Source organism: Gossypium arboreum, chromosome 4 (genome assembly GCF_025698485.1).
Source record: "Gossypium arboreum isolate Shixiya-1 chromosome 4, ASM2569848v2, whole genome shotgun sequence".
NCBI classification, from domain to species: Eukaryota; Viridiplantae; Streptophyta; class Magnoliopsida; order Malvales; family Malvaceae; genus Gossypium; species Gossypium arboreum.
Window position 1 is genome coordinate 61,701,536 of NC_069073.1, and position 7,088 is coordinate 61,708,623.

Consider the following 7,088-nt stretch of genomic DNA (forward strand, 5'->3'; position numbering starts at 1 on the left):
TTTTTTTTCTTTTTTTTCTTCAACTCACGGCAAAATGGGGGGGTGGATGAGACTATTTTTTTTTCATCACTCCTTCCTTTCATTATTTTATTTTTTTCTCCCATGATGCTCCAACATAACATGTCTATGACATGTTTTGCCCATAATTCTTTGTCATGGCCGGCCACCACCTATAAAAAGAAGGGGTATTTGACATGCAAGGCCATTGTTTTCCATGCATGATTCAATTAGTCATCACACATTTCCCTATCGTACTTTCAAAGTTTACTACTAGGTCCTTTTTAGTGAAATTCACATTTATAACCCTAAATCAAAACATCAAAAATGTCACACACGAATTAACACATATTATAGGCATCAAAATGAATATTTAATTATTTTTATGCCTCGGCTTTGTAGTCCCGAAACCACATTCCGACTAGGGTCGTTTTAAGGCTGTCACATTCTCCTTGTATAGTTTAGCATTTTCACATGCCTGTGCCCTGAATTCTTCCATTTCATTCAGTTCTAACAACCTTTTATAGCCAGGAGTGACCCAATCCAAATTCAGCTTTTTAATGGCCCAAAATGCCATGTGTTCAAGCTCAACAGGTAGCTGATATGGCTTTCCATAAACAAGATTAAAACATAACATCCCCAACTGTGTTTTAAATGTCGTATGATAAGCCCACAAAGCTTCATTCAATTTGGAGGACCAATCCTTTCAAATTGGGTTCACCACTTTTTCTAGAATTTGCTTACTTTCTCTATTAGAAATCTTAGCTTCCCCATTTGTTTAGGGATGATATGTCATGGCAATCTTATGTTTCATCTTATACTGCTGCAAGACATTAGCTACTAGCCTACAATTGAATAAGATCTTTCATCACTGATAATGGCTCATGGTGTTCCAAACCTTGTGAAGATGTTCTTGTGCAAGAACTTTAGCACTAACTTTGTATCATTAGTAGGAACAGCAACAACTTCAACCCACTTAGAGACATATTCCACTACCACGATTATGAATAGGTTGCCTAATGAGGGAGGAAATAGACCCATAAATTTTATTCTGTAAACATCAAACGGCTCAATCTCTAGGATATTTTGCAATGACATTTCACATCTCTTAGATAGGTTTCCTGTCCTTTGACAACGGTCACATGACTGATAAAATTCATGAGTATCTTTGAACTGATTAGGCCAATAAAATCCTAACTGAAGTATTGTGGCAGCAGTTCTTATTCCTCCAAAGTGTCCTCTGTAAGGAGCTGAATGACATGCTACAGAATGCTATGTGTTTCGTTATCAGGGATACACTTTCTAATTATCTGATTAGCATAAGACTTAAATAGGAAGGGTTCATCCCAATAATAATGCTTGGCATCATGAAGGAATTTTCTTCTTCTTTGGCTTTTGAGATCAGGTGGCATAAAACTACTTACTAAAAAAGTTCACCATATCAGCATACCAAGGTAATGCCATGGCAACTAAAAGCTTCTCATCTTGAAAGTCTTCTTTATTAAGTTTGTCATTGCCATCTTTATTTCCAGATTCTAACCTTGACAAGTGATTAGCTACTTGATTTTCAATCCCCTTTTGATCTTTAATTTCCAAGTTGAACTCCTGCAACAAGAGTATCCACCTAATCAATCTTGGCTTGGCATCTTTCTTGCTCACCAAATACTTAGTAACAAAGTGATCCGTGTATATTGTAACCTTCGTATTAGCTAGATAAGAATAGAGTTTATCGAATGCAAACACCACAACCAATAATTCCTTTTCTGTGGTGGTATAGTTAAGTTGCGCATCCGTCACAGTTTTACTCGCATAATACATTACACGTAGTACTTCGTCTTTCCTTTGCCCCAACACTGCTCCCATAGTATAATCACCGACGTCACACATTAGTTCAAAAGGCATGTCCACTTTAGACCAATTACAAATCATTTCTTCAATTCCTCGAAAGCTACCAAGTAATGTTCATTAAAATTGAAAGGTCTATTTTACTTTAGCAAGGTGCACATGGGTTTAGATATCTTCTAGAAATCCTTAATGAATCTTCTATAAAAACCAGCATGGCTTAAGAAACTCTAAATGCCTTTGACACTAGTAGAATGAGACAATTTTTCTATTACCTCAACTTTTTCTTTGTCAACTTCAATCCTTTATTGCGATACTTTATGCCCTAGAACAATGCCTTCATGAACCATGAAATGGCATTTTTCCTAGTTCAATGGCACAAAACCAATTCTAAATTTTTTAAGTAATCCTAAAAATCATTGCTAAGCATAGAGAAATTGTCCATGAAGACTTTAAGGAAATTTTCCACAATGTTTGAGAATATGGCCATGAAAGGTTGTTGGGGCATTACATAACCCGAATGACATCTGTGTAAATGAAAAAGTACCACATGGACAAGTGAAAGTTGTCTTCTCTTAGTTATTAGGAGCTATAGCAATCTAATTATACCCTGAATATCCATCCAAGGAATAGTAGAATGCCTTCCTAACTAATCTATCTAACATTTGATCAATAAACGGTAAGGGAAAGTGGTCCTTGTTGAGCTTGCGATAATCCATGCATACTATCCATACCGTGATAGTGCAAGTTGGTATAAGCTCATTGTTATCACTATTGACCATTGTGACGCCTCTTTTCTTGGGCACACATTGTACAAGACTCACCTAAGAACGATCAGAGATAGGATAGATAAGACCAGTATCGAGCCACTTGATATCTCCTTCTTAACAACTTCCTTCATGATGGGATTCAACCTCCTCTTTCAATAGAATTGCTATGGCAATCCTCCAATAAAATTTTATGCATGCATAAAGTAGGGTCGATTCCTTTGATGTTGACAAGTGTTCGTCCTAATGCCTTCTTAAATCGTCGGAGAATTTCCAACAACTTGGCCTCTTGATCAGGTGTTAACTCCGCAAAAATAACTACTAGCAAAGTGTTGTTGTCTCCTAAGTAGCAATATTTTAAATGCAACGGCAAAGGTTTCAACTCCAGTGTAGGAGGTTCCTCTATAGATGTTTTAGGATAATTTAAAGTGCAAGCTAATAAATCCAATTACTCAAACTCACTCCCTGGTTTATCCACAATATACTGTGCTTTCATGAGTTCTCTGAATTTTTCAAAAGTCTTTGTTTCATGTGGCTCAAGTGAATCTATATCACTATCAAAATTGTTGTGGCAAAATTTTGCAAATGTTTCATTCTTTTTTATTTCTATCAAACCAATGGTATGGTATTTTTCATTCTCATCAACACATTTCAAGGCATCGAATACATTGAAGGTGATCTGCTGATCATTCATCCTCATGGTCAGTTCACTTTTTTGCACATCAATCGAAGTCCTTATAGTAGCAAGAAAAGGTCTTCCAAGGATAATCGGAGTACGTAGGATCAATCAGCCAATTGCAATGTAACCATAGTAGGTATTACTTTTCTGATTCTCAGCTTGCTAAAGACAGACATAGGCATTAAATTGATGTTTGTTCCTAAATCACATAATGCCTTACCAACATAATGATTTCCAATTTAACATAGGATAGTAAAACTCCCTAGGTCCTTCAAATTTGGAGGTAATTTATTTACCAACATTTTTGTGCACCCTTCAGTGAAAGCAACAGTCTCAAATTCTCCCAATATATGCTTCTTTGACAATATATGCGTCATGAATTTCACATAATTGGGCATTTTCTCTAAAGCTTGTACCAACGGTATGTTGATATGGAGTTGATTCAAGATAGCTAGAAATCTTTTGAATTGGGCATATTATTTACAATTGTGAAATAGCTGAGGAAAAGGTGGAGGTGGCTATTTTTTAGGTTGCTGATATTGCTTTGCTATATCATTTTTATTGGCAACAGATCTGATTCTACTGTAACAGTCTTTTGTTTAGCCTTTTTAATTACAGTGTGTAGTTTAGATTATTCTGAATTCTTTCCATGGTTGAGTTTGGAGTTGTCCTCTTCTACAGTGGTGTCTTGAACAACATCATCCAACTATGCCCCATTTCTAAGAGGGATGGCCTTGCACTGCTCTTTCACTTGTGTTCTTGAATGCTTGGTATCACTTAGGAATGCTCCTTATGGTCTCGAATTTAAAGCATTTGCAATCTGTCCCACTTGATTCTCAAGAGCTTGAAGGGATGCAACTTGACTCTATATTATGGTATCATTCTTGGCCATATATTCTTTCAGCAAGGATTCAATTGATGAGAATGATGAAGCTAATACTTGACCTTGTTGGACATTTTTCTGTGACATGGGTTGATTATAACTAGGTGGTGCCCTCTCAGCATTCTATCTAACAATATTGTTTGAATTCCTAGCACCTTGATTACTAAAACTAAAGTTTGGATGTTAGAATAAGGATTATTATTCTGGTTGAAATTACCCATATAGTACACAGATGCTGGGTTTGATGGGCATTCATCAAACACTTGGTCTTCACTACCATAAACAAGATAGCTGGGCTGATTTCATCTCTTGGACTACAGTTGGTCTCTTCATTTTCTTGATCATATTAGCTAAAGATGATACCTACTGTCAATGAAGTGATTGCATCAAGCTCAATGGTGTTAGAAACTTTCTTGCCAGTCCCAACTCACGCGGTGGGATCTTGATAATCATTCTTAGCAATCTGTTCTAAAATCTCATATGCTTCATTATAGGATTTATCCAACAAAGTACTATTTGTAGAAGAATCGACTAGTGTCCTTTTATGTGCATTCAACCCATTACAAAACATCTTTATTTGAGTTCAGTGTCGAAAACCAAGCATAGGACATTTTTTAAGTAATTCCTTAATCGTTCCCAGGCTGCGTAAAGCGTTTCATCCTCTGATTGTTGAAAAGATGTGAATTTATTTATAAGCTTGGCATTCATGTTTGGCAGATTATACTATAGCAAAAATATCTGGCACAAGCCATTCCATATTGCCATTGTTATCGACGACAACGTATTAAGCCATGCTCTTGCACAATCTCTCAAAGAGTATAGGAACAATTTAACCACAAGGCATATTCAAGAACACCCTGTTGTCTAAACGAGTCACAGACCTCTAGAAAAAGTGTTAAATGTAGTCTTGGATCTTCAGTGGGTAATCCCCTAAACTGTCCTACTGTTTGTAACATCTAAAACATTACCGTTTCAACTCAAAATACTAAACTTGTATATGTGGTCTTACTATCCCTAGGTTTAAATTATCCAAAATTGGACCAACATGTTCCTGAATTGGTCTGTCTAGGTCATCTATCACACAATGAATAGGATTATCAATATCCCAACCATTTGGATTCAATGGACCATTCAGACTAGGATCATTCCCTTCCCTAGCCATATTACATAATTCCCTTCTTCTCCTTCGCGAATTTTTTTCAATATCTGGGTCAAAAGGATACTCTTTGTTAATACGAATGCTTCTCTTCATGCACTAATGGTAACCCTGCAGTGACTAAATACAACTAACTTAGCTAAAACTAAGAAAATAAAAGAAAATAACAAAACCAAATTTCACTAATTTTCATGATACGATCTCAGTTTGGTGAAATGATTTGAGTCGCTTAGATACCAGATCGTAAAATGGAAAAGTTTCGTTCAATTCAAAATTTAGTTGAATTTGGCTAAATGTAGGCTTAAACAAAAAGGTTTCAAAGAGTTTAAGATAGAACAAGTATAGTTTCGACTAGATTAGAGGTAAAGTAAGTTTTAAGGGGGATAGTTGGATGAAATTGGCTTAAGGTCAAGAAAGAACCAATACTATAGGGAGTACTGACCCAAATCTTATAGGACACTTAAGATGAATGAAAAAAGGTAGAAGGACCTTGAACCACTATCTATTAAGAGATAGGAACCAAAGGTATCAAAGGTGAACTCCACACTCAGTTTAAGAGTGATAAGTTCAAAGAAACAAGGATGACGCCACTAACAAGATAGATAAGTCAACTTGAGTCTTAAACGAAAATTGAGAGTTAAATAAACTTACAAAGATATTAAAATTCATAAAGTAGCAAAAAGTATAAAATACAACTAAAGGGCTTCATATTTACAACCCAATTACAAGGCTAGCTGAACAGACAATAAAGAAACCGAATGGGCAGCATCTGTTTAGCTTAATGGAGTTGGAAACTTCCTTGAACCTTCTCTAGTGTTGGTGACACCAATGGAAAAGTCCCTTGATGTATCCAATCAGCTTAAATTACATAAAATTAAGTAGGAGCTGAATGGAGCTTGTAACAGCCCGATTTTGAGGCCTAGTCGGAACACTGGTTTTCGGGACCACCAATCTGATGTAATCCCCCAAACCCGGCCCAAACATTATGGCTGAATCTGATGTGCCACATTGAAGTTAAAAACCCATGTTTCGTTTTAGTGCTTTAAAAACTGACTTTTGTTAAGCTAACAAAGTGAATGGGAGATGGGCACCAGGTAGGAATCCGTAACAGAGGAGGTGAGCCATGAAGGCTGCTTAAGTACCAAGCTCTTTGATTGGATCCAATCCTAGACATCCCCACAACCATAGCCACACTTTGTTATATCGAGTTTAAGTTTGTTTAAGTGGACGTCTTTGATAAATCGATTAATCATGGTGTTGTGATATTTTGAAATCAATTATCGTTTTGAAATCACGTCCTAAGTCTAGCCCTTTTTGAATAATTATCAACCAATTTTAAAGTTATTAAAATAAAATAATCCCAAAAAGAAATAAAAGAAAAGTTAAAAATGGCCTTATTACAACCCAAAAATAAATAATAAAGGAAATTTAATGAAAACCAACGCTTATTTAAAAGCCCAGAGACGATCACCGTGGCTACTCTGAATCCCCTCCGGCCCAAGTCCCTACATCAAGGCTCACCTGCAAGGTTAAGGAAAGAGGGTGAGTTTGGGAACTCAGTGTGCAACAAGCCCCTTTCAGAGCCCAAAACAATAACAGCCTGTTGGGCCTAAGCCCTAATCCAATCTCAACATATATTGGGCCGAAGCCTTTTCATATTTCATATTTCATAACACTGGGCCGAAGCCTTTACTATAAACGGTATGGCCCATAGGCCCATTTCAATATCACATGTAATGTCAATGAGAGAATGCAAACCCATTT

General features: G+C 36.4%; 1 non-coding gene across 1 annotated transcript; it reads left to right on the forward strand.

The window, feature by feature from the left end:
- The first annotated feature begins 4,761 nt into the window (after positions 1-4,761).
- Positions 4,762-4,867, forward strand: LOC128292049 (small nucleolar RNA R71). The gene has a single exon (XR_008282033.1). It is a non-coding gene; the product is annotated as a small nucleolar RNA R71 (small nucleolar RNA).
- The last annotated feature ends 2,221 nt before the right edge of the window (positions 4,868-7,088 follow it).